The 27,889-nt window shown below is 40.7% G+C and overlaps 1 protein-coding gene across 1 annotated transcript in view; it reads right to left on the minus strand.

Moving 5' to 3' along the window:
* The window catches only part of HEPACAM (hepatic and glial cell adhesion molecule), a 1,802,890-nt gene that overhangs the window by 1,127,878 nt on the left and 647,123 nt on the right, over positions 1-27,889 (minus strand). The gene's annotated exons all lie outside the window — the stretch shown is intronic.

The following is a 27,889-nucleotide window of genomic DNA, read 5'->3' on the forward strand; positions in this document are numbered from 1 at the left end:
GACCCCTGATTAGAGTAGGCACCGAGGCGAGAATTATCGAGTCCGCTGACCCAGGTCCACGACCCTGCCGCGTCGTGAATTGAACCCTGGTCCCGGGCCGACTTTTGCTCCCGGGTCTGCCGCCTCTAACCAGTGAGCCACACTACTCCAGTAGAGGACTTAAAACAAGAATGCTAAATAACAAATGTCCTTAGGACAATAAGGACATTGAACCTAACCAGAGCTGCAGGCCCAGATAACTTACCAGCCCTGATATTAAATTCAAATCAGCCCTGGTGGGCGGAATTCTACTAAAAAATGTTTGCTTTAATTTTAGACCAAGGGACCATGCTCCCAAACTGGAAGGGAGCTATAATAAGACCGTTACATAAGAAAGGGGATGTACATGCCCCGAAGAATTATAGGCTAATTAACCTATTAGATATAGGAGAAAAAATCTTCTCTAAAATAATCCTTAGTAAGCTAAAAGTTTGGGTGGAACACAGGTCTATCGTGCCGGTTGAACAGGGTGGGTTCAAAGAAGGCCACTCCACGATAATTCATTGTTTTGCACTGTGGGCATTGGCCAGGAAATCGATGGAAAAAAACGGCAAATTATTTTGCTGTTTCGTCGATTTCCGGGCGGCGCTTGACACAGTGGACCGAAATAGCCTTTGGGAAGTACTAGAAAACTATGGAATGCCACAGGGTATATTGAATATCTTAAAAGAATTACATAGTGGTAATTGGGCCCAGGTCATTAGAGACATAAAGGGCTCATTAACCCATAAAATTCCAGTAAAGAACGGTTTGAGACAAGGGTGCGTTTTGGCACCCTTGCTTTTTTCAATTTTCTTAGCAGACCTCCCAGCGGTCTTGGAAGTTGAAAAAAGTTCGAGCCCACGAATGAATAGTAATAAAGTGTCATGTCTCTTACATGCCGATGATCTTGTGATCTTGGACCAAACTGAAATGGGCCTCCAAAGGAAGTTAAATGTGTTCAAAAAGTTGTGTGATAAAAAGCTCTTAACCGTGAATATGGAGAAAACAAAGATCCTATGTTTTGGAAAGAGGGTAAATAATTTTAATTGGTTTTTAGGACAGGATAAATTAGACGTAGTAAGTGAATATAAATATTTAGGCCTTTGGTTTGACAGCGCATTAAGGTGGAATACCCACTTGGAGGCACAAACTGCAAAGGCTTATTCATCGGTCTGTGGTCTGAAAAAATGTAATAAAGATTACGGTGATATGTCACACAGACCAATTTTAAAGGCTTTTGAAGTGATGATCCCCCACAAGTGCTTTATGGAGCAGAAGTGCTTTACCTGAGTGGTAAAAGAGGTTGAGGCCGGGAAGAAGGTAAAATTCTGAAAATGCTGCTGTCCTTACCAAATAGCTCCATGATCCAAGCTATTAGAATGGAGGTGGGACTGACAGCATGGGATGGAAAGACTCAAATGTCCTTAATAAGATTTTGGAACCGACAGGAGTCTGGTGGTGATGAGAAGGTCTCAATTTGGTGCAGAGAGGAAATTCAAGTAAGCAGCTTACGCTGGGCGCGAGATGTGAGGAAAACCCTCCAGACGGTAGCCGTGCACTTAAAATTGAGCCTCTCCCCACCTTCGTTGAATATAGTTTGTACTAAAAAAATGCTTAGAGACCAAGGGCTCGAGTACTCTAGATCACAAGACATGGACTATCTGAGGCTAAAAAAATCGGTTAACTGGGTAAAGAATGAATGGGAAAAGGAGGTCCGGTTCCCATACCTGGATTTGCTGCCCAATAGATGGCTAAGACATGAAATCTTGAAGGTTCGGGTGGGCCTAAATCCATGGAAGATTGAAAGAAAAATAAGAGTGGCCCTGATCCAACCAGACGGTACTTGTAAATTTTGGTTTAGGAGTAAGAAATTATATTTTGCATATACTGCTTAACTGTACATGGATTTTAGCAGTTCAGAAAGCATTTTTACGTCCAATTTTTTTAAAATATGAGGGGAACTCATGTGCTGACGCCATAGACCTCCTTACAGAAATGTAATTTCTGGATATTACAATTGCGGTGGGGAAGTTTCTGAAAGCGACAAGAGAATGTGTAACGGAGGCAACAAAGGAGGGTGGGAGAGTTTAAAATTACAGAGCATCCCAATTTTATGTTTTATAAGTGTTGTAGATTTGTAAAATGAATTGTGGTTTTAAATATTTTATCACTATGTGGATCTATTGTTCTATGTATGGTTTATAGACGATTGTCTAAATAAACTTTGTTATCAATCAATCCTCTATTTGAAAAGCGTGTAGTAGGCCGAAAAAGAAGAAATGAGAAAAATTGTAGTGAAGTTGTAGCAAAAAGAAAAAAAGTAGATGAACCAGTAATTGTAAGCAGAAAGGAAAAGGATTCAGTTAAAGATGTTGTTAGATTTCAGTTTGAAAACAGTTCTGGTGTGAACTGCTATGCTAATGTAGTGGTTAATGGTTTTTTTTTCTCCAAACTGTACAAGAACAGATTGTTGAAAATCGTGATCAAAGATTTTGTTGTTTGTTGAATTCTGTGTTTGAGAAATATAGCAGTGATAGAACAAAAATACAAAGTGTTTCTGAAATTCGAAATGTTTTAGACATATGCTGTGGTCTAAATCAATTTTCACAGAATATTCAGCAAGATTGTCAGGAATTTCTAATGTATATGCTTGTTGTATTGCAAGATGAAGGTATAGATGTAGAACATCTTTTGGGCCTTTCTTATAAATGGCAGCATAACTGCGACAATTGTTCCTTTTCAAGTACTACTACAATAGACACTGAAAGATTTATATATTTGACTTTACCAGACTGCAAATCAGTGTCTTTTAATAATCTAGTTAGAGAAGCAAATCAAAACATGCTCTGTACTCAATGTAAATCTGCAATGCTATCAACATAATTTATACAAAGATATGGACAGTATGTAATTTTAATGTTCCAACGATGTAGACCTGATGGAACTAAATTGACAACTTTAATTAAAAATGTTGTGGCTTCTCAATTTTCAATTTCAAGAAGAACCTTTGCGACTGCAGCAATTATTTACCATGATGGTCCTTCGACAACATCAGGACATTACAAAGCTTATTTAAAATGTCAAAAAGGCTGGACTAATTGTAATGATACTCAATTGACTTTCAAACAACGTTTGCCTTCTGACTTACAAAATTCTTACCTAGTGTTCTTACAACCGAAATTTTAGGAAAGGCAATTGGCCTATGAAGATTGGAGCAATTAATAAAACTTAGTTTGCTGTTCAAAATTACTTTGTGAGGGAGAGTGATCAAGATAATAAAAGACTTGTAGTTGTCATAGTGGTGTAAGTGTATCACATAGTGAGTGATATCAGTATTATAGGAAATGATGATCATGACTGAGCCACAGCTGGAAATATAACTATTGTTACATGATGTAAAAGATGTTTGAGCTTTTCTTTCAGAAACTCGGGTAAATGGAAGTTTAACAGTACTATTGAGTAATTTCCAAAGAAAAGGACTTTCCATATACTATTTGGCCTCGTGGAAAAGTAAGTGGATCAGAAATGAGTTAAGATATGTTTTTTCCAAGTTTTACATTATTTATTGAAACATTGTATGGGTTTTTTAAACACAATTTGTTTGATTGTGTTTTTTTTTGCCCGCTGTCATATGATGAGTAGTATTGAACTCACTGTTTTAAGTGAAATTCAATATATTCTGAGAACAGCAAAAATAAACCATATAACATGTTGTACAAGTTATTTTGTATTTTGTATTGTGAAATATATATTATACTCCCCTTATCTCATGCTCAGTTACCTTTTTCCACCCTCTATCACCCCTCTTTACTCACCCTCACTGCCCTTCTCTCAGTCTCCTTCACCCCCGTTCCCTTATTCCACTTCTCTCACTACCCCTCATTCCCCATTCCTTTACTTCTCTTTCCTTCTCTCCCCTCCACCACTTTCCAGCTCTCAGTCACTCTACTTCACTCCCCTTCCCCTTCTTTCCTTCCTTTGCTCCCTCAATAATTCCCCTTCTCTCACTCACCTTACTCCAGTTCACTCACTCCTTCTCTCACTCCCTCTGTCCTCTCACTTCCTCACTCCCCTTCCCTCACTCTCTCTCTCTTAGCCTCATTCTCTTCATCCTCTCACTCTCACACTTCTCTTCCGTCACGCTCACTCCCTATAATTCACCAACACTCCCTCACTTACCTTTCTTTGCTTCCTCACTCAGTCCCTTCCTGTCACTCCTTCCTTCACTCCCTCTATCCCCTCACTCCCTCACTCCCCTTGTCTTATCCTCACTTACTTTTATCCACCCTCTTTCACCCCTCTTTACTCACGCTCTCTGCCCTTCTCTCACCCTCCCTCACACCGTTCCCTTACTCCAGTTCCCTCACTACCCCTTATTCCCCATCCTTCTCTCCCCTTCCCTTTACTTTCATCCCCCACTCACCTTCTCTCAGTACCTATGCTTCAGTCCTCTTCCCCTCTATTTCCTTCCTTCGCTCACTCACTCAATCCCCTTGCCTCACTCACCTTACTCCACTTCACTCACTCCTTCTCTCACTCCCTCTGTCCTCTCACTTCTTCACTCCTCTTCCCTCACTCCCTCTCTGTGACCTTCACTCCCATTGTCCCCTCACTCTCTCATGCCCCTTCACTCACTCTCACTCACCTTCATCCCTCATTGTCGTGAATGCACCCTCACTCACTCCCCCTTCTCTCTCACTCACTCCCCTTTCCTTACTCCCCTTTCCTCATTTAGTTTTGCTAACTCACATTCCTTTAGTATCTTACTCACTTTACTTTATTTCTCTCTCCCTCTCTTCCTCTCTGTCACTGAATCTATCCACCTCATTATCCTCTTAGTAATTTGCTCACCCTCTATTTCTTTTTCCCTCTCTCTGTCCTACACCATTCCTTTGTTTCCCTTTCTGTGTCCTTTACTCCTACTTTATCTCTTAGTACCCTTTTTTGACTTTTAATCTCCTGCCTTGTCTCTTGTATTTTGAAATATATATTATAAAAATTATAAGTAATTTTTTTTCCTCTTCCACAGATATTAAATTTAGTAAAAATATTTAATTAAGTTTACATTACTTATAAGGTAAGTTTGACAAACAAAATGTAGTTTCTCATCACTCTTTTCCTTAACATCACTACTCTTCTGTCACCCTCCCTCACCCCCGTTCCCTTAGACCACTTCCCTCATTTATTCTCATTCCCCATGTTTACTCCCCTTTCCCTCACTACCCTCCCACACTCAACTTTTTTCAGTCCCCCTGCTTTACTTCCCTTCCACTCTTTTCCCTTCCTTCGCCCCCTCACTCATTCCCCTTCCCTCACTCACCTTACTCCACTTCACTCACTCGTTCTCTCACTCTCTCTGTCCTCTCACTTCCTCACTCCCCTTCCCTCACTCCCTCTCTCTTAGCCTCACTCTCTCACTCCTCTTTCATCACGCTCACTTCGTATACCTCACCCACACTCCCTCACTAAACTTTCTTTGCTCCCTCACTCAGTCCCTTTCTGTCACTCCTTCCTTCTCTCCCTCTGTCCCCTCACTCCCTCACTCCCCTTGTCTTACCCTCACTCACTTTTATCCACCCTCTTTTACCCCTCTTTACTCACGCTCACTGCCCTTCTCTCACCCTCCCTCACGTTCATTCCCTTACTCTGATTCCCTCACTATCCCTCATTCCGCATCCTTCACTCCCCTTCCCTTTACTTTCATCCCACTCACCTTCTCTCAGTACCTTTGCTTCAGTCCTCTTCCCCTCTATTCCCTTCCTTCGCTCCCTTACTCATTCCTCTTCCCTAACTCATCTTACTCCACTTCACTCACTCCTTCTGTCACTCCCTCTGTCCTCTCACATCCTCACTCTCCTTCCCTCACTCCCTCTCTCTTAGCCTCACTCCCTCTGTACCCTCACTCTCTCAGTCCCCTTCCCTCATGCTTACTCCCTTTACCTCACCTACACTCCCTCACTTACCTTTCTATGCTCCCTCACTCAGTCCCCTTCTCTCACTATTTCCTTCACTCCCTCTGTCTCCCCACTCCCTCACTCCCCTTATCTCACATTCACTTGCCTTTATCCACTCTCTATCACCCCTCTTTCCTCAAGCTCACTGCTCTTCTCTTACCCTTCCTCACCCTCGTTCCTTTACTCCGCTTTCCTCACTTATCCTTATTCCCCATGTTCACTCCCCTTACCCTCACTCACCTCCCACACTCACCTTCTTTCAGTTCCCCTGCTTCACTTCCCTTCCCCTCTCTTCTCTTCCTTTGCTCCCTCACTCATTCCCCTTCCCTCACTCACCTTACTCCGCTTCACTCACTGCTTCTCTCACTCCCTCTGTCCTGTCACATCCTCATTGTCCTTCCCTCACTCCCTCTCTCTTAGCCTCACTACCTCCGTCCCTCACTCTCTCAGTCCCCTTCCCTCATGCTCACTCCCTTTAACGTACCTATACTACCTCACTTACCTTTCTATGCTCCCTCACTCAGTCCCCTTCTCTCACTCTTTCCTTCACTCCCCTTGTCTCACGCTCACTTGCCTTTATCCACCCTCTATCACCCCTCTTTCCTCAACCTCACTGCTCTTCTCTTATCCTTCCTCACCCCCGTTCCTTTACTCTGCTTTCCTCACCTTCTTTCAGTCCCGCTGCTTCTCTTCCCCTCTCTTCTCTTCCTTCGCTCCCTCACTCATTCCCCTTACCTCACTCATCTTACTCCACTTCACTCACTGCTTCTCTCACTCCCTCTGTTCTGTCACATCCTCATTCTCCTTCATCAATTCACCCTCACTCACTCCTCTTCTGTCATTTGTTCCTTCAGTCTCTTTCTCCCCTTCACATACATTCGTTTTTAAAAAAAAATAACAAACAATATAAAGAATATAGCTCTTTTTGGAGAATTGGAGGTAGTTATAAAAATAACATTTTTTTTTCTTCTTTTTTTTTTTTTTACTTTTTCCGAACATTTTTAAATTTTGTTTGTATTTTTTTCAGAACAAAAACAAAACTAGGGAATGCAAAACTGCTCAACAGGAGAAAAAAAAGGGAAAAATCAATGGTGGATGGAGCAGCGGTAATCTTGTTTTTTACGAGCAATGAGTTCTCTGCTCTGCTCCCCATAACAAAGCAGTTCATCGCAGTCCATGCAGACAATTTTGATGCCTGCAAAGACCGGCTGTATATTCGGGATCAATCTTGCAGCTTGACTTCCCGAAGGTGTTGCTCTACCAGTCGAGGTGCTGCGGCCATCTGCTGGGTGATTGCGTGCCAGGTCCCTGACACTCTCCCTCGCAAAGTTATTGGGGTGCCTCCTTTCTACATGCCTTATGTTGCATTCCCAAAACTATATTTTTTGTTTGGATTCCCTCTTGATAAGGTGGTGCCACAAATCTTGCAGCACACCTTTGCCGCATTTACCATCTTTTCTCCTTCAGGGAAGGTAAAAAATTTCCAAATGAAGTGCTCCTTGACTTTGCGCCAAGGAGGGTCCTCAGGCAAAAAACCTTCTTCAGAGTCACTGGAGGATGGTTGTCTTCCAGCCATTGTTCTGAAACTGTAGAGATGCTGCTGATGATCCAAAGAACACCTCTTGCTCTCTCCAATTCAAAGTGATAGTGAGGGAAATGGATGGGGGCTTACAATATTTGGAAAAGAAACTATTATGAACCAATAAAAAGTGTTCTTTTAAGGTCACATGGCTTGACGCGCTTACGCTACGTGCTCCGGAGCGCTTCCGGGGGCGCTTTCGCGGCACGTACGTAGGCGCTTACGAAGGGGCTTCCGGGGGCGCTTACGCGGCGCGTCACATTGACGTTTTACTTGATTTTCGGAAATGTGTTTAGAGTAAAAATACGCTTTTTAAATTTAAAAAATACTACTTTTATGAGTATGCTACTGAATGTCTTGCATTATTATTTACTTTAAATACATAATTATATTTTTTTGTTCGCACGCGGGAATAGGGCTCTTGCTACGTGTACGGGTGCGTTTACGGGTGCGTTTACGAGTGCGATAACGGGTGCGCGTACCCTGAGCGCTCCAGGGTAAAAAGATTACAAAAAAAAACACAGGAAAAATACATTGAATAATGAATGTTTGAAAAATATACATTATTAAAATAATTTAATAAAAATTATAATAATTATTAGCAATACAAAATAGCTATAAAAAAACGTAATAATTCACATTAAAAACCATATATTACAAACTCGTTATAGTTAGGAATTAGCATTTAAAAAACCTTTGACATTCACTGAAAAAACCATAGGTTTCACACCAGTTATAGTTAGCTGAACATTTCACTCATAGAAAACCATTGAAATTCCCACGCTATAGTTAGTTGGACTCACTATAACTCGCGCGCCCGCAATCCACTGCTGATGAAGTCACATATTACATCATTCATGACATGGTCAGTGACATCACTGATGACATCACTGATTACATCACTGATGACATAACTGATGACATCACCCAGTGTCTGTGTGTTTCTCTAAAGTTTAACAATAACAAAAGCCATTTATCACTCCAGGCACAATATTACAGCTTTGAATTGGTAAAATACCAACTCAAGCCAACCTGAAATGAGTAAAAGCAACCCCTGACACAGTGTTTCGCTCTAATTAGAGCTCTTCAGAGAGGTATAGCTTTGTCCAGACACAAGGGAGCACCCAGTATTAAGTCAAAACAAAACCCTTTCAGGCATAGAGTGACGCATAAATTATGCAAAAAAGAAGGAGAGAACTCTGGGTAGGTCTCAGTTTAGGTGGAAAGCAGCTTCTGTTAGAGCACTCTCAACACCAGCGACACTCTAGATCTGCTCACCTCAAATGTCTGTTTCTCTATCAAAGTTTTTAAGCATAGGATTAGCACAGTGCTATCCACGCCGAGATAGAAAATGACAAAGTCTTTTGCCATTTAAACAGCAAAGTCTTTAAGCATAGGACTACTACAGTGCAGTCCTTGCCGAGCTGTAAAATAACAAAAGCCATTTATCACTCCAGGCACAATGTTACAGCTTTGAATTGGTAAAATACCAACTCAAGCCAACCTGAAATGAGTAAAAGCAACCCCTGATACAGTGTTTCGCTCTAATTAGAGCTCTTCAGAGAGGTATAGCTTTGTCCAGACACAAGGTAGGACCCAGTATTAAGTCAAAACAAAACCCTTTCAGGCATAGAGTGACGCATAAATTATGCAAAAAAGAAGGAGAGAACTCTGGGTAGGTCTCAGTTTAGGTAGAAAGCAGCTTCTGTTAGAGCACTCTCAACACCAGCGACACTCTAGATCTGCTCACCTCAAACGTCTGTTTTTCTATCAAAGTTTTTAAGCATAGGATTAGCACAGTGCTATCCACGCCGAGATAGAAAATGACAAAGTCTTTTGCCATTTAAAAAGCAAAGTTTTTAAGCATAGGACTAGTACAGTGCAGTCCTTGCCGAGCTGTAAAATAACAAAAGCCATTTATCACTCCAGGCACAATATTACAGCTTTGAATTGGTATATATATATATATTACCTACTGGTGGTCGCCAGTAGGTAGTTATAGTTAGGACCTAGTTATTCCAAATAGAATGTTGCGGATTTCCTATGGAAACTAGATCCTAACTATAACTACCTACTGGCGACCGCCGGTAGGTAATATATATATCATATGGGAAGCAACAATGGGAGGCGAACAGACCTAGAATGGTGAAAAAAACACGACCCAGGGAAGACAGTGAAGGTTCACCGACCTGCCCAGAATGCCATTGAATATCACGAGGACTGCAGACACCAGCATGCCGAGTAAGCCACCTGCGGAGGCAACGGTCTATGCGGAGAGGTATTTGTCATTGCAATCCTTTGAGGCACCCTGCGCAACTAGAGGGAAACCCCCCCTCCCCTCTTAGAACCAACAGGACTGGAGAGTCACGCAGCAACATGGGTAACTACAACTACCACAATGCCGGGCAAGTATAAAGGGAGTGTCCACCAGGGGGCCGGCATAAAAAGTTTTCACCTGTAACATCCCCACAACGAACTCTCAGGAACCGAGGCCATACCTTTGAAAAAGTTTTAAGCAAGAAACGAAACGCGTCAGGTGCCTCCAACTGTCTTAATAAAAATGCTGCCTGCATCCTGTTTGCCGTGTGCGTCTCCTCTTCTCTCAAACTGGTAGAGAAATTCAGGCTGATATATATATATATATATATACATATATATATATATATTCACTGAAAAAACCATAGGTTTCACACCAGTTATAGTTAGGAATTAGCATTAAAAAAAACTATTAAATTCACTGAAAAAACCATAGGTTTCACACCAGTTATAGTTACCAGGAAGTTTTACTCCATTAAAACCATTGAAATTCCCACGTTATAGTTAGTTGGACTCACTATAACTTGCGCGTGCAATGCACTGCTGATGACGTCACGTATTACATCACTCATGACATGGTCAGTGACATCACTCATGACATCACTGATGACACCATCCAGTGAATGTGTGTCTTTCTGAAAAATAAATATTAGTGAGTAATGTTTAAATATTTAAATATATGTATTATTGTTTCACTTTCTGTATAATTGGCTGCATGGGTTTGTGAGTAGCTACATGTGTAACTAAATGGGTTATTAGATGTTTTTTTAGTATCAGCATGAGTATCTGTATGGTTTGGTGGGGGTATTACTTAGCACATAGATGCATGAATGACTGACTCTCTGTTTGTATGAGTTTTGAAGACAGCATATGTGCAGGACTGTATGGGTGGATAAGTGTGTATATGTGTATATGTGTATGTTAGTGAGTGAATGACTGTCTCACTAGTATCTTTATCAGTAACTACATATGTTTTAATCTAGTACTTGTGAATATTGATGTATATAAGTGAGAATATGTGAGAGTGAGGGATTGTAAGAGTTCCTGTTTAAATTAGTATGTGTTTCTATAAGTGATTGTTTTAGAGAGTAAGTTTGTGTAAGTTTCGTTAGAAGTAAAGTGGTAGTGTGTGTATAGCTGTATATGGAAATAAATGGATGTTCAATAGTTTATTTACATGTGTGAGTATGTGTGAGAGTATCTTTTGGATGACTGTTGGTGTGTAAGAGGATGTTTAGGTGTTTCACTACATATGATGAGTGACTATATGTATGAGTGACTATATAGAACTGTTGGTGAATGAGTGGATGTGTATATAGATGGTGGAATTATTGAATTGGTTGTTGTAACTGGTATGGGTATCTCAGTTTTTTTGAAAATGTTAGTTTCTGTTACTGAATATGTGTTTCATGGGTTACATTACAGTGAATGGAGGTCTGTCAGTCTGTCACAAGGATGGTGTCATCAGTGATGTCATGAGTGATGTCACTGACCATGTCATGAGTGATGTAATATGTGACGTCATCAGCAGTGCATTGCACGCACAAGTTATAGTGAGTCCAACTAACTATAACGTGGGAATTTCAATGGTTTTATGAGAGTAAAACTTCCTGGTAACTATAACTGGTGTGAAACCTATAGTTTTTTCAGTGAATTTAATAGGTTTTTTTAATGCTAATTCCTAACTATAACTGGTGTGAAACCTATGGTTTTTTCAGTGAATTTCAATGGTTTTTTAATAGCATCTCTTTATAGGTATAAAAAGTGAAAAATTTTAAAACAAATTTTATATTGTATAAATATGTAAATGTATTTTTATTTTTTTTGACTCTGGGGTGCTCCCGGGGAGCGTACCGGGGAACGCACGGGTAAGCGCAATATTACGCCACGTCCCAGGGCGCGTCCCGGGAGCGCTATTCCCGCGAACGAAAACAACATCGTGACGTATCGCGTAGACGCGTGATGCGTCATATGACGCACAACGTAATCGCAACCGAAAGCACGCGATCGCATACGATCGCGGAACGTCCGGACACGCTTAAGCTACGCACCCGCGGGCGCGACTACGGGCGTGCCCCACGGCGCGTAGCGTAAGCGCGTCGGGTCATTTGACCTGAAAATAACACTTTCTATTGGTGCCGAACAGTTTTGGTTTCCAAATGAGTATAGCCTGGGTCTTGTGACCAGCCTGGGTCTTGTGACCTGTAAATAACACTTCTGATTGGTTCAGGACACTTTTTATTTCCAAATGATAATAAACCCCACCTTTCTTCCTTATTCTGACTTTGTCCTTTGACTGAGGAAGACCTGTTTCATCTACAGAGACAATACTTCTGTTCTTTGAAATGGCTACTGTAGCAGCAACAGCTGGAGCATCTGCACCACCACCACCACCACCACCACCAAGAGGACTACCACAACAAAACATTGGTGGTGAAGAAGAGGAAGAGGATGAAGAGGAAGAGGATGAGGAGAGAGGATGGCTGCCTGAACAAAATACCCCATACAACCGAAAAGAACATATTGTATGGGAGTTTTTTTCTCTTCCAGAGGGCAAGAAAAAAGTTCATGCGGCCAAGGTAACTTGTCGAATCTGTGGTGCAGAACTCTCAAGGGGCAATCCAGATAAAAAATATTCATTTGGTAATAATACCATGATTCGTCATATGACCCGGAAGCATCCTAATAACTATTCTCGTGCAGAGATCAGGGAACTGGGCAGTCACCTCCCCCAGTGTTCAAGGACCAGCTCCAAAAGAAAGCAACCCACTCAATCGGGACCAGAATCAATGGAGACGATGCCTTGCATTCAGCCACGATTTGCTGATTTTAGAATAACATGCATTGGATGTGGCAAGCTCATCGCCTATGGTGAAAAGAGCGTGAAGCTCGTCGTCCTTGCTGGTGACAATCACAATTGCCCCAAATAAAAGTAATTTTTTCTGTTTTTTGATTTTTGCTCCAGTTGAGCCATTTTCAATTCCCTTTCTCTTTGTTTGTTCCCATAAAAAATACAAAAAAAATATAAAACTGTTTTAAAAAGCCAAAAAAAGTACAAAATGTTAAAAAAACATAAAAAATATATAAAACAACAAAAAGAATTTTAAAAAAAGTACTTTTCAGAACTACCTTACATTTATAAAATTAAACCTATATTTTTAAAGGATCTCTGTCAATTTTTTGTCCTTAGGGTACACGTACCGGGGCGCCCCGCCCCCCCCAAAAAAATAAATAAAAAAATTTAATGAAGCAGTTAGGGTGAGGGAAGGACACAAAGACAGTCAAATTAAGAGAAAAAGACAGGGCCGGACTAGCTACCGGGCAGTTGTGTGTGCTGCCGCGCAGGGGGAGGATTTCTCCGTGGTGTGAGCTCATTTCGTTGATGGGGACCTGCGTGTGCTTTGTAATAAAAAAAGCAAAACGAATTTCGTTTTACACACACAGGTCCCCATCAACGAAATGACCCCCCTGTTCGGCAGCACACACAACTGCCCGGTAGCCAGTCCGGCCCTGCGCCGCAGGTGCGTGATGCAAACATGGCGCATTCCCAACATCAATCTGTCCCTTGGACCCAAGCCTCATCTTTTGTGCTCCCCTGGACAGGGTTCATCTCATCTGCACTGCTGCTTAGGTGTCAGAATCGTATCACATGGGGAAAGCTGCATGTGAAAGCGTTTGCTTCAGTCTTATGCCTGCTGTGTGGCAGGTGCAATATTTTGATGTAATAGTGTCCTAAAAGTGATGCAGTGAAATCTCATAGATTTCACTGCGTCACTATTACGAGGCTTTTTGTGGAGAAATGACCCCTCTATGTACTTTGCACCTGACAGAGGTATAATGTGGCGCTGAGGTTTAAAAAATGACGCATGTAGGTCACTTTTTAAATATGGTGCAACAAGGCATATGCTTTATGTCACCAATGCGTCACAAAAAATGACACATCAGTAGTGCATAACTGACACAGGGTTTTATAAATGAGGCTCATCTTTTTTTTGCACACTACTCCAGTTTAGTCCTGTCCACTGCATTCTTGGACAGAAGCATCACGTTTTGTGCTCCCCTGGACAGGCTTCATCACACGAGCAGTCCTGCTTAGGCCTCATAATTTTTGTTTTGAATAAAATTTGAAAAACATAGATAAGGTGAAATGTATAAGCTTTTCATTACACTGCTGAAACATTTATAGTGGAAATTAATGTGTTTTACAATTTTTAGAAATAATAAATTGTGTGTGCATGGTTACATAAAAAAAATTGATCTTTTCACAATCATGTCATCTGTTTTACCTGAGATTAGGAAGTAGATTGTGGAGATGAGGTGAGGCATGTTCAGAGGGACAGAGGAAGTGAGGTCTATGTTCAAGACTGTAGTGGGAGAGAGGTCTTTCCTGGGAAGCATAGGTTGTGAAGCCTTTGTATAAGAGTGCAGTGGAGTAGAGTTCATGAAGTCTATCCCCTACTGGACTCTTAGACACAGGTCTCATCTACTTTGTACCTCTGGACAGAGCTGTCTTCCACTACACTCTTCAATGCAGGCCTCACCTCTTCTGCACCACTGGAGAATCTTGACTTGATTTGTAACCCTGAATAGACCGTTTGCTTTTTGTCATTGCTTTGTTGTTTGGTAATAGTGATCTATAATGTGTTATTTTTTTCTTTAACACAGATTGAAATCAAGATTTGAGGAGTAAGTCAAAATGCCTTCAAGAGAAAGGCGAAGAAAACAAGACAACCGTGAAAAATCAGAAAGAGCAACGGAATTACAGCACTCTTCCACAACAAATACTTCAAAAAACAGGAACAAAGCTCGGAAAAAAATGATAGACAGCATGTAGAAAAAAAAAATGAGAGAGTGAATTTGAAAAGGAAGGAGAGAACCTCAAAGAATTCTACAACTGGAGCAGGAGAGAAAAATATGTATAGGAATAGAAGGCAGAATCAGTTTAGAGACATTCGTAAATGAAGGTTTCGCAATAGGGTGGTTTTAAATTTGTTAAAAAACATTAGAAAAGCTACGCAATCCATACACTAAATCGCAAGGGGAGAGGCGGAGGCATAGCCGTGGCTTTTAAAACTTGCTTTACTTGCACCTGGAAGCCTATGGACTTGGCTGGCAAAGAGTGTGCCCATTTTTCCATCAGCTTTAGTCAGCATCAAACATTGTCAGGTCTTTTGATCTACCGCCCTCCAGGGAGTGACAGTGTTTTCAGGAAAGCCCTTCCTGAGCTGGTAAGCTCTCTTTCTCTGTTCTCCTCCAACATAACCATCATCGGCGATATTAATATACACTTCGATGCCATGGAGATACCAGTGGTTAGAGGTCTGCTGGACGACCTTGAAGCAGTACAGCTACTCCAACTGGTCCGTCATCCGACCCATGAGGGAGGTCATATCCTCGATCCGGTCTTTACAAACCTTCAACTGGTCGAGGTCTCACCCCCTAGACCCATGGGATGGAGTGATCATTACCTCATTGAGCTTTCTGTCACAATGGTGACACAATCTATTGGGAAGCCTGATAAAACATCTTTCAGGCGGCCCTGGAAAAAGCTCAAATTGGAGGATTTCCATCGTCTCCTGATCACTTCACCTCTGGCTCACACGGATGACGTTGCAACTGGGTATACCATCTTTTGCGCTTGGATTGTTAAAGTCCTTGACGTATTAATCCCAGCCGGCTGGAGTAGGAATCGACATTCTCAGCCCAATCCCTGGTACACGGAGGCACTCAGGTGTATTAAAGCTACCTGCCGACAAGCCGAAAGAGCATGGAGGAAGAATTATGATAAAGACCTGAAAGTATGCTACCTGGCCAAGGTAAAGACATACCACAGAGCTGTCTGCCGGGCCCGAGCTGACTACTATGCACGGGAGTTCCAGGCGAGTTCTAACCCGTCCAAACTGGTTTTTAAAGTCTTGAAGGAGCTCACAGTGAACAGACTTCCTATTACGGAGATCTGTTCCCTTGCCCACTGTGAGTCGTTAGCCAGCTTCTTCGTGGAAAAAGTAAATGCCATCTATCGCTCTTTTCCCAAAGCTGACCCTGACAGTACGACCTTGACATTGCGTACTTCTCAGTGCTTGGACTCTCTCTCTATACCATCGGAGCAGGAGTTTAATCTCCTAGCGGCCAAGGTCAAGTCTGGCTCACCGGATGACCCTTTGAGACCTGCCCAGTTTATGGACTCAGCGTCCTTTTGCCTTCCTCCTATCCGCCATCTGGTGGAGCAATCCCTTGCCATCGGTTCAGTTCCACCTAGTTGGAAGGCTGCCTGTGTCATGCCCATCATAAAGAAGCCTGGATTGGATCCGTTGAAGCCGGAGAGTTATCGACCCATCTCCCTCCTTCCCTGGGTAGCAAAGATTACAGAGGCCCATGTGAATAACATCTTAACAAACCATCTGGCATCTGCACATCTACTAGATCCTACACAGAATGGTTTTAGACCTGGAGATAGTACAGAGACGGCACTTCTATTCATGGTCGAACACCTCCGCTCTGTACTAGATGCAGGTCAAACGGCGGCACTGGTCCTCTTGGACCTCAGTGCCGCCTTTGACACTGTATCTCACACCATTCTTATTCGAAGGCTTAGTGAGGCAGGTATTTCAGGCAGGGCGTTGGATTGGTTTCAATCGTTCCTTTCGGAACGATCCTTTCAGGTTGTAGTGCCACCGTTCAGATCCAAGCCCCACGCTATCACTCAAGGAGTCCCGCAAGGCTCGGCGTTGAGCCCCACTCTCTTCAACCTCTACGTTCAACCTTTGGCGGAGGTTGCGAAGAGTTGGGGTCTCACTATGGTATCATACGCCGATGATACCCAGTTGGCGGTGGCTCTTAATGGGGACTCTGACCAACTGGCATCGAACTTTGCGGATGGTTTGAGGGCCATTGCTAGTTGGCTTACGGCCAACTGTTTACAACTCAACGCCCTCAAAACTGAGGTGATGGTGCTGGGGAAACATCCTGATCTGTGGGGTGCTAGCTGGTGGCCTAAGGAGCTGGGACCTCCCCCAAAACCTGTCTCTGAACTCAAAAATCTTGGCGTCTGGTTGGATTCCAAACTAACCTTCTCGTTCCACACTAAGAAGGTGGCATCCATGTGCTTCGGCATTCTGCGTGGCTTGAGGCCTATCCTCAAATTTTTTGATGCCCCCACCTGCCAGATGGTGATCCAAGCTAGCGTACTATCGAGGCTCGATTACGCGAGCTCACTGTTCTTGGGCGCCAACCAGGCGGAAGTCCTGCGACTTCAACGGGTGCAGAATGCGGCAGCTAGGGCCCTGGTGGGCCTGCCGCGCTTCTGCTCAGCCCGTAGCACAATCTTCAATCTGCACTGGCTGCCAGTAATCAGGCGCATAGAGTTCAAGGCCCTCTGCTTTGCGTTCAAAATTCTTAAATCTGACACCCCTATCATTCTTCAGCGCCTTTTGTCTTTGTATACCCCTTTGCGCAGCCTTCGTTCTGCCGGCCAAAATTTGGCACTTGTCCCCCGTTTTCAAAAATGTAGATTGGGTGGCCGATCGTTTACGGTCTTAGCCTCTAAACTATGGAACGCACTTCCTGCCTACATTCGCTCTTTGGATGACCTTTTTGCTTTCAGAAAAGCTGTCAAAACTCATTTCTTTCCTCTGTCTTATTAATCACTCCCTACTTTTCTGTGTTGTTAGTTATGTTACCTTTTCCAGATATAGCGCCGGGACGCCCCTTAGCTGGGGCAGCTGTGCGCTTAAAAAATCCAAATAACATAACATAACATAACATAACATAACATAAACAGAGAGCTGCTTTTTATAGGAAAAAGAAAAGTGTAGAGAAGATTGTTGATCAGGCTTTTGAAGTTAAGAAAAAATAATTAATTTTAATAATCAATAGAAGTGCACACCATCACCTCTGTAGATATCTTGCATGTTGTAACGCAAGTTGTTGTTGTATATTGAGCCCATTCCATAGTCTCTCATGTAAGCAGAAACAGATTTATTCACATGTTTCCGTGCTTTCTCAAATTGTGGACAAAATTGGTTGAACCACTTCCATTTCTGTCTTTGGCATATATTGGAATATACCAAGGCAGTTTGAGGAAAAAGTGCCATCAATTGCTTAAAGGTGTCCTTTAAAAGCATTCCATTTCAGTATTGAAAACTCACAATTTTACCAAATACATTTCCTACCTCTTGCAAACATTCCTACCAAACTTTTCCCATAAAAATGAAACAAGCCAACAGCAAAGAAACTCAGTCTGCTTCCCAATCTGAGGTAAAACAGATAACATGTTTGTAAAAGATTCAAATATTTTTATGTAAATAAGCACACTCTATTTTTTCCTTTTTAAAAATGTTAAAGCCATGGATTTGCACTAAAATCGTTTTTCAATTACCATTTTAGGAACAGAACACAGGTCCTATGTACAACCATTCATTTTCACTACTGAAACCCATTCAGGGCCGGACTGGCTACCGGGCAGTTGTGTGTGCTGCCGAGCAGGGGGAGGATTTCTCCGTGGTGTGAGCTCATTTCGTTGATGGGGACCTGCGTGCGCTTTGTAATAAAAAAAGCAAAACGAATTTCGCTTTGCACACACAGGTCCCCATCAACGAAATGACCCCTCTGCTCGGCAGCACACACAACTGCCCGGTAGCCAGTCCGGCCCTGGAAAAAGAGCTGCAGGATGAACACAGAGGGATTGTTTATTACATAGTAAAAAATAGAGAAGGTGTAATTGGATGAAAGTGAGAAAAGTGAAATGACTAAAGGAGCGAAAGAAAAGAACAGAGAGGAAGAACACTAAAGTAGAGATAGTGACTGGCTGTTAAAAGAAAAAGAAAGGACAGTAAAAAATGGAGAATGAAGGGTAGTGGCGGAACCAGGATAAATAAAGAACGGTGAGAGATGGTGAGAAAAGACCACGTAGTATAAGTAAAGAGGGGTGGAAATTGAATTAGGATAAGACATGGGAAGTTACAAAGAGAGGAGAAAGAGACTAAAGGAAACAGTAAATGAATGGTCTTGAGTAAAACAGCAAAGAAAGATAAGTAATGCAGTGTGTGTGACTTATAGGGAGTCAATGGGAGTAGGTTGGGGTGTGGGTGTGTAAGATGTGTCTGTGGGTGTGGCTGTGTGGGGTGTTTCGGTGTGGGTGGAGGTGAGGGTGTGTGAAATATGTATGAAGAGTGTATGAGTGTGGGGTGTAAATGTATTCGATGTATGTGTGTGTATGGAATGTGTGTATGTGTTTGAGGAGTGTGTGTGGAAGGATTCTTTGTGTGTATGAGGTGTGTGTGTGATGTGTGTGTGGGGTGCATGTTAGAGGTGTGTGTATGTGTTGGGAGGGGGATGAGGTGTGTGTAGGAGTAAGGTAAATAATTAAGAAATAGATAATGAGTGAAAAAGCAAAAGAAGGGAACAGAGGGTAAGTGAAGTAAAAAATAGGGATTGAAAGAAGTTGAATATGAGAGGGGAATAGGGAAAGGGGAGTAAACATGGAGAATAAGAATAAGTGAGGAATGCAGAGTAAAGACACAGGAGTGAGGTTGATTGAGAAAATGTTAGTGACCTTAAAGCAAAGGGTGATGACAAACTACATTTTTTTAGTCATACTTACCATATTATAAATGTAACTTTCAATAATTTTTTTAACTACACTTTGTATCTGTGAAAGAGAAGAAAAAAAAGTTATAATTAGTAAAATATGTATTTTAAATGGAAGGATACAAATGAAGAGGTTAAAAATCATAACACTCTATTTAGAAATAAAATTAGAGTGAAGAACACAGAAAGGGAAATAAAGTAAGGTAAAAGGACAAAAAGAGAGAAAAAGAAATAGAAGGAGAGCAAATTACAAACAGTAAGGCATACAGATTCACTGACAAAGAGAGAGAAGAACAGAGAAATGAACTGAAGGTAAGAAAGATACTAAAACAATGTGAGTTACCAAAACTAAATCAGGAAACAAAAGTAAGTAAAAAGATATTGACTGAGACAGAAAACAGTCTAATTAAGTATGCATTTAGAAGAATGAGGAGTAGAAGATAACTGAGAGTAAGTGAAGAACAGTCATAGAGAGAAAGGATGAAAGGAGAGAGGATAACATACAACGATTGAGGGAAATGGACTGAGAAAGTTAGTACGTAGACACACTAAGAGAAAAACTGAGTGAGGTGGAGTACAATGAGTGAGAAAAAGAAATGAGTAAGGGAGCAAAAAGAAGGAAAGAGAGGAGAAGACGACTAAAACAGTGGTACAGAGAGAAAATAATTTGGTGATGAAAGTAAAGAGAAGGACATTGAAAGAAAGGAAATGAGAGATAGTAATGGAACCAGAGTAAAAGAAATGAGATGAAGAACGATGAGAAAGGAGCAGTGAAGTTGTTGTGAAAGAAGTGATAGAAGGTAGATAAACAGAAGTGAACATAACACAAGTAGAGTGAGGCACTGAGGACATAGAAGTAGTGAACGAAAAATAGAGAGAAGAGGTCAAAATTAAGGAGCAAACAAAGATAAGCGAGGGAGAGTGGGTGATTTATAGTGATAGAGTGCAATAATACTGCTGAGTGAGTAAACAGGAATTACTAAAAGAGAAAAGGAGGAAAATACGGAAAAGGGAAATAAAGCACAGAGACTGAAAGCTGAAAAGTTATGCAAGGGAGAGAGGAGATGCACACAGTTGAAATAAGAATGAGAGGTTGTCAAAGAAGTGGAGTAAAGGAACGGGGGTTACAGAGAGTGAGAGAAAGACATTATAAGTGAGTAAAAAGAGCTGAAACAGGATGGAAAAAGGAAAGTAAGTGTCAGAGAATGGGAATACAATTTAATTTACACAATCCAAAGTATAAAGGCCCACATGCATCATTGTGACATTTTGCACTTCCTAATTTGCGAAAAATAAGGAATCGCAAATTAAGAAGTGCAAAATGCTATGCATCATTATTTTCGGTATTCATTTGTGATTCGGTAAAAATCGCAATTTTTACCGAATCCCAAATGAATACCGAATTCTTAAGTTAATTTTCGCAATTCCCATTGATTCCTATGGGCCAAAAGGCCCATAGGAGTCAATGGGAATTGCGAGTGGCACTTTGAAAATTTCATGGGTGCAGGGGGGGGTCCAAAGGACCCCCCCATGCACCCCTGAAATGTATTTTTCACATCATGTTTCACACACACATGTCCTAAGGACATGTGTGTGTGAAACATGAATGTTGAAAAAAAAACATTTTAAGCATTTTAAACACTTTTTCCAAATTTACCGAGTGGTTCAACCACTCGGTAAATTTGGCACCCTAATTGCGAATTTACAGTTTTAAATGATTGCTTTTAAGAAATCGCACATCTGCGACTTCTTAAAAGCACCCGCAATTTTAGAACTCGCAAACATGTTACGAATTCTAAAATTGCTTCATGCATCCCAAAAAGCACTTTTGCATTCGCAAACGGCCGATTTTAAGGAATCGCACCATTTGCGACTACAAAAATGCTTGATGCATGTGGGCCACCATAACTTCTACAACATGTTACATAGTTTATTATTGCTGTTCTCGGAATATATTGAATTTCACTTTAAACAGTGATTATACTCATCATAAGACAGCGGGAAAAAAAAACACAATCTAAAAGATTGTGTTTTAAAAAAAAACGTAAATACTGACAAATGACAAATGTATGCTAATCTTAGATTGGCTTACTTTTCCTTGACGCCAAATACTGTATCATGGAGGTCCTTTTCTCATTGCAAAGTACTTGGCTGTTCACTTAAAAATCCATTTCATCGACTTTCTATAAGAAAAGCTCCAAGAACATCTGAAATATTTCGAATATTTTCATACACTCCTTTGTTTCAGGCATGACTCTTTACTCATTCCTGCACCTTTCCATTTGGCCAAATAGTGTCAGATGTATGAGTATATTTTCAAATTAATTCTAAGGCACTCTGAAATGACCTTTTTCCCGACGTTCTGAAAGAAAGGCTCTACAACATTTTCACAATATTTAAGTATTTGCAAAACCATCTCTGACTCACTCATGTTCATCATTTTGTATAAAACTAATATCAATTACTATGAGATCCACTTACAGTACCTATATGACAAGTCAATTTTTTATATTGCCTAGATCACTTTTACTCACAATATATTTTTAAACAGCAAAATAAACTTTATTAACTGCTCCCGTCTTCATAGGCCAATTACTTTTACCTAAATTTTGGCTGTAAAAACACTAGGTATGAATTTATAAAGCCAAAAGGCAAACGTTGTTTGAAAGTCAAATGAGTGTTGTTACATTGGGTCCAACCTTTAGAAGTTTTTAAATAGCATGTGTAATGCCCTGATGTTGTAGAAGGACCATCATGAAAAAAAATAGCTACAGTTGCAAAGGTTCTTCCTGAAATTGATAACTGAGATGCCACGAAATTTTTAATAGAAGTTGTCAATTTAGTTCCATCAGGTCTACATCGTTGGAATATTAAAATGACATAGTAACCATAATTTTGTAGAAATAATGTGGACAGCATTGTAGACTTACATTGGGTACACACCATATTGTGATCCGCTGCTTTAACTAGATTGTTAAAAGGCACTGATTTGCAGTCTGGTAAAGTCAAATATATAAATCTTACAGAGTCTATTCTAGTAGTACTTGATGAAGCACAGTTATCACAGTCATGTTGCCATTGATAAGAAAGATTAAAAAGATTTTTTATATCTACTCCTTCATCTTCCAATACATCAAACATATACATTAAAAATTCCTGACAATCCTGCTGAATTATCTGTGAAAATTGATTTTGACCCGAACATATGTCTACAAGATTTCTAATTTCTGAAACACTTTCTATTTTTGCTCTATCACTACTACATTTCTCTAACACAGAATTCCGTAAACCGCACAATGTTTGTTCCTGATTTTCGACAATCTGTTTTTGTAAATTTTGAAGAAAAAAACAACATTAACTACTACATTAGCATAGCAGTTGACACCAGAACTGTTTTCAAACTGAAATCCAACAACATCTTCCACAGAATCCTTTTTCTTTCTCTTTACAATTACACTTTTATCTACTTTTTGCCTTTTTGCTGATACCTCACTGCAATTAATCTCATTTCTTCTTTTTCGGCCTACCACACGTTTTTCAATCAGAGGATATTGAGGCAAATGTGGAGCATACTCTCTTCTTAGCCTATTGTATTCTTTAACACAATCAGCACAAATCTTTGTTTCATCACACTCAATCAAGTACAATCCTGATAAAGTTCTGACTCGTGATAATGCCACATATGCCATACCCTCTTTAAACACAGAACTTCCAATGTTCAACAAAGCACTATCTACACTTAAACCTTGAGATTTATGAATTGTCACTGCATATGCCAAACAAACAGGAAACTGTTTTCGACGAACATATAAGTCTTTCACGAGCAAAAATCTAGCTGAACAACGACAAATTTGTTCTATTTCATCAATGCCATCAAATTTAATTTTTAAAACTTCAATTTCATCTCTATTCTTGTAATTCACAAAACCAACAACATGACCCATTGCTCCATTTACCAGACCTCTTTCAACATTTAAATTCCTTCTCAAAATGATACGACAATTCAAACACACATTCAGAGTCTTTTCAAAACCAGCAGTTTTAGATATAGTCTTCTCTAATTAATCCAATTTTGACTTCAAATTTTCAGATAAAACAATTGTTGCTCCCATATGCTCTATTTTATCTGTAGCTTCCAGTTTCACTATCTCTTCATTTTCTAAATTTAACATTTTGTTGTTGAACATGGAACATTCTATCAGAGTTGGCATCAAACATATGGCAGATTTCTTCTCGTTAATTTTCTTAAAAATATTCTCTGGAAGAATGTTTTCATTTGGGTACAAATTTGAAATTAACCGTCCATGTAAAGCTTCTTTCCCTTGCTGACTTATTTTTCCAACTCTTACATCTTGTAAAATATTTTTATAATCTTCATCCTTTGCCTGCCGGATATTTTGAAGCAGTTCTGCATATTTGAAGTTTAACCATATATTAACGTTTCCAATGCTTCCTAGGCACTTCCTGGTATCTTCATGCGTGAGCTTTTTGAACACAGGTTGTCCTTTCACTGGAGTCAACTGCAGAAGATCTCCAAAAACAATAATATGTTTTCCTTCAAATAAAACATCATAGTCTGTTCTAAGAATTTCTTGCATTCTCAAATGCACAAAACCACTCTTGATAGACAATGGGAGTTAGGTCAGAAAATGGAGAAGTTTAGGGCCCTCGGAGCCACTGTCCAGATGAGGTTCCCTGCTTTCCTAAGGGTCATGTATAACAATAAAATGCATAACATCCATTCCCCTTTGGAGGCAGATGAACTTCTGTCATCTATCAGTGTTCATCAACAGAATAACATCTAGTGGTAGATAGTAAGGAGACACTAAGATACAGAGATACAGAGATATATGATATGGAGGCAGGGAAATAAGGGTGAAAAAAAAAAAGGAAAAAAGGGGAAGGGAAAAAAAAAAAATAAATAAATAAAATGATGGTATATATATATGTATGTGTATATATATATGTATATATATATATATATGATTAAAGGAAAAAAGGGGAGCACACAAAAGGGAAAATAAAAGGGAAGAAAGGAAGGGGAAAAGGAAAAAAAAAAAGGGAAAGAAAGGAAAGGGGGAAGGGAAAAGGAAAAAAAAAAAAGAACAAGGTATGGTTGGGGGAGAGTGTGTTTTTTTTTTTTTTTTTCACAGAGGGTGTCTAGAGTTAAAGGAGAAAAAGGGAAAAAAAAGAAGGGAGGGGGAAGAGAAAAGGAGAGGAAAGGAGAAGGGAGGAAGAAAAAAAAAAAAAAAAAAAAAAAAAGAGAGGGGAAAGCAAAATATATGAATGTTTGTGTAAGTATGTGTGTACACATAGATATATATGTGAACAATCAATCCTGCCTCCTCAGAACTAACCTACTAGGTAGACTCGGACACGAGGCTGTAAAAATATGGCTTCTTTAATGGGTCAGGTCACCCTCAACCTGGAGACACGAGAGACCCGTTTCACCTGCACGGCAGGCTCTGTTAATATATATATAAAAACAAATAAAAAGGAAACACTATTAGAGTTCCATCTCTGATCTGGTAAAAAATAGGTGATAACTACCCACTTATTGTTTTATCACTCTCCTAAATATAAATATGACGGCTTCCCTTAAAAAAGGGAGAAGGAAAAAAAAAAAAAAAAAAAAGGGACAAAATAAATAAATAAATAAATAAAAAAAAAAAAACTATCTAATTATGCCGGGCTATACTATATATATGTAATATACCTGGGCAAGGGATGCTCCTTAAGGGGACAAATCTGGCACCAACGTCCAGATTAACTAAGGGGGGGTTTTCCAGGGAGGGGAAGGGGGGGGGGGGGGAAGGGGCAAAACTATAAATTATCCTCACTGCCAATTCACCGTTTCGAACACACAATTCTTAGCAAGTATATGTATACCCTGCTCGACCCACATCGGGAGATGTAATTCTTTAATGAGCTGGGGTAAGGGCATGGATAACAGCTGATGGGAATAACATTTTTGTCTTGGAATGTCAATGGCCTGCGTGTTAAGAGCAGGAGATATAGAATATTACAATATCTGAGGGACTCTCCGGCACAGGTCATTGTCATCCAAGAAACACATCTTCTTCAACATGAAGTGAGGGATATGTTGAGCAAAATCAGATGGGTAGACTGTTTTATTTGCACTAACCACAATGCGAATATTCGTGGTATATTAATTATCTTTAAAAAACAAATAAGAGCCCAGATTCTCGCCTATGAGGAGGACCTTAGTGGGAGGTGGCTATGCGCTAAAGTTAGTCTTGAGGGCAATACATACAACTTGGTTGGTTACTATGGTCCCAATCAGGACGATCCCTCGTATCTGAATAAAATCCAGAACCATCTACTAACAACTCATGGTCCAATTATTTGGATGGGAGACTTCAATTTGGTACTTAACCCAAAGTTAGATAAATCCCCCAATTCAAAGGCATTAACCTACAAGAAATCAAGGCAGGTACTGGGGGATGTTATGTCGGCGCTCGGATTGGCGGATCCATGGAGGGAGAGGGCTGGAGAGACTCTCGGCGTATCATATCATAACTATAAATACAACCACAAGTCGAGAATTGACTACGCTCTTTTCAGCTACTCTTTAAGGGACCCCCTAAAGGATCTAACATACCTGCCCTCACACTTATCAGATCACTCCGCTATATTTTTCTCCCTACAATTGGCCCAGCAATCTTCTCAGGCATTATGGTCATTTGATCGTACGATTCTTTTAGAAGATGAAGAAATCGACCTCCTCATCCAAGAAACCAAATTTTTTATGGACACTAATTTAAACTCTACCCAGTTAAATACAGTATGGGAGTCCTACAAGGCCTATTTGCGAGGTTACATAACTAACAGGGCCTCTTATCGAGGGAAAATATATAGGGCTAAGATCGCCAATATCGAAAGAGATATAGCATTACTGGACCAACGTATCGGCTCCGGATATGGAACCAACAGGGAACAAGTACAACGTAAAGACCTAAAAGAGAAGCTGGATAATATCCTCCAGGAGAGGGTCGCACGGAGATGGGAAGCAAGTAAGCTCTCCAACTTTGAATACGGTGAATCCGCGGGCAAGCTTCTTGCTTGGAAAATTAAATCTGAGCAGGCAAAAAAACATATAAAACATATAACGGTAGAGGGAGAGACATTTGAAAGATCATCCACCAAAGATATTGGAGAAGCATTTCTGGAGTTTTTCCAGCGAATATATAAGGAAGAGACCTTGGGGGACCCGACATCAAAATCCAGATGGCTGGAGAAGATTAGTCTACCCACTCTTAGCTCTGAACAAAGTGATCGTCTAGATAGGCCTATCTCAGAGGAAGAAGTGAGGGAAAGTATTAATAAGGCGAAGAGGGGTAAGGCAACTGGCCCGGATGGTCTCCCAGGGGAACTATTGCGTGTCTTAGCACCCGAAATAGTTCCGGTCCTTACAAGGCTTTTTAATGACATCTTAATAAACGGGGTGACCCCTCCTAAATCCTGGGGCGAGGCGACTATTGTCCTGATCCCGAAACCCGGAAAAGACCCAACCAAGTGCGGCTCATATAGGCCGATCTCGCTTTTAAATAGCGATTATAAGCTCTTTGCAGCTGTGTTGGCAAACAGGCTAGGGCGTGAGGCTTGCTCAATAATCCACACCGACCAAAAGGGCTTCATAAGGGGTCGACAACTTTCAGATCTTACCTACGACCTAATTGGAGCAGTGGATATAGCCTCTACATTCTCTCTTCCTTTGGCCATTATGACCCTCGACGCTACTAAAGCGTTCGATCGAGTAAACTGGTCATACTTAGATGAGACCATGAAGAAATTCGCACTCGGTCCAAATTTTCGGAGATCAATTGGACTCCTATACGCAAATCCTAGAGCAAGTATTATGGTCAATGGTGTATGTACCCAGCCTTTTCTGATTACCAGGGGAACAAGACAGGGGTGCCCTCTATCCCCTTTACTTTTTAACATATACATTGAGCCACTTGCACAATCTTTCAGGGATGACTCTAGAATCTCCTCATTTAAATTTGGCGGATGGGAAAGGAAAGTAGGGCTTTACGCCGATGACATTGCAATCTACACCAGTGATCCAGTGAATGCTTTTCCCATAGTGGTCGAAAGGGCCAAGGAATTTGGTTGTATTTCTGGCTATGATATCAATGCTGATAAGACTGAGCTAATGACATGGAATATTGCCAATCTGGGTGTTGAGATGGCGCCTGCTGTATGTTCAATGCGTTACCTCGGGGTTAAAATAACACAAGATATTGAAGTCTTAGCTAAAACAAACCTAGATCTGGTCGCCAGAGAATGTAGGGCCCTTTTGAGATCTTGGGACGGTCTTAGACTATCAATTTTTGGGAAAGTGAACATCGTAAAGATGTCTATCCTTCCGAAATTGACTTTTATTTTTAATACAATTCCCCTTGCATTA

This window comes from Lissotriton helveticus, chromosome 3_1, assembly GCF_964261635.1.
Source record: "Lissotriton helveticus chromosome 3_1, aLisHel1.1, whole genome shotgun sequence".
Lineage (NCBI taxonomy): Eukaryota > Metazoa > Chordata > Amphibia > Caudata > Salamandridae > Lissotriton > Lissotriton helveticus.